The 544-nt window shown below is 41.9% G+C and overlaps 1 protein-coding gene across 1 annotated transcript in view; it reads left to right on the forward strand.

Moving 5' to 3' along the window:
* LOC107737448 (ribokinase-like) overlaps positions 1 to 544 on the forward strand; it is a 28,760-nt gene that overhangs the window by 15,789 nt on the left and 12,427 nt on the right. The gene's annotated exons all lie outside the window — the stretch shown is intronic.

Below are 544 nucleotides of genomic sequence, written 5' to 3' on the forward strand. Positions count from 1 at the left end.
TCCTCAGCGCTGAAAGTGAACACTCGATGCTGATTGGCTAATTTTTTTTACCAACTGAGGCACGAGAGCTCAGCTCTCCCCCTCCCCTTCTCTATCATTAGCGGTTGTAATTACATCAGCAAATTCGGCACATTCGGCACATTCACTTTCCAGCTTCATTAACATGTTATGGTATTACAGCTGTGAAATTACAAACAAAAAATACAAAAAATACAACATGAACTGAAATGAATTGTGAATTTTATTAACATTAAATCGTCCTCCTCCCATTTTCACCTCAAAACTTTGGGGAAGCTGTGCCTCCCCTGCCTCCCCCGACGAGCCGCCACTGGTAAACAGCAATGTGTCTCTGCTGACACCTGTGATTGGATCACCTGAGACAGATCTTTAAACCAGGAGTAAACAGAGCCTAAATCTGGACTTTTGTCTCTTTTGGACTTTTGTAAATGAAGTGTTTCTGAATGTTTTGGTCAAAGACGGTTATTCAGCTGAGCTAATTTTCGCTCTAACAAAAGCTTTCACCCCAGGATATGCCGATGACAAA

Source organism: Sinocyclocheilus rhinocerous, unplaced genomic scaffold, assembly GCF_001515625.1.
Source record: "Sinocyclocheilus rhinocerous isolate Xijiao unplaced genomic scaffold, SAMN03320098_v1.1 scaffold524, whole genome shotgun sequence".
Taxonomy (NCBI): Eukaryota; Metazoa; Chordata; class Actinopteri; order Cypriniformes; family Cyprinidae; genus Sinocyclocheilus; species Sinocyclocheilus rhinocerous.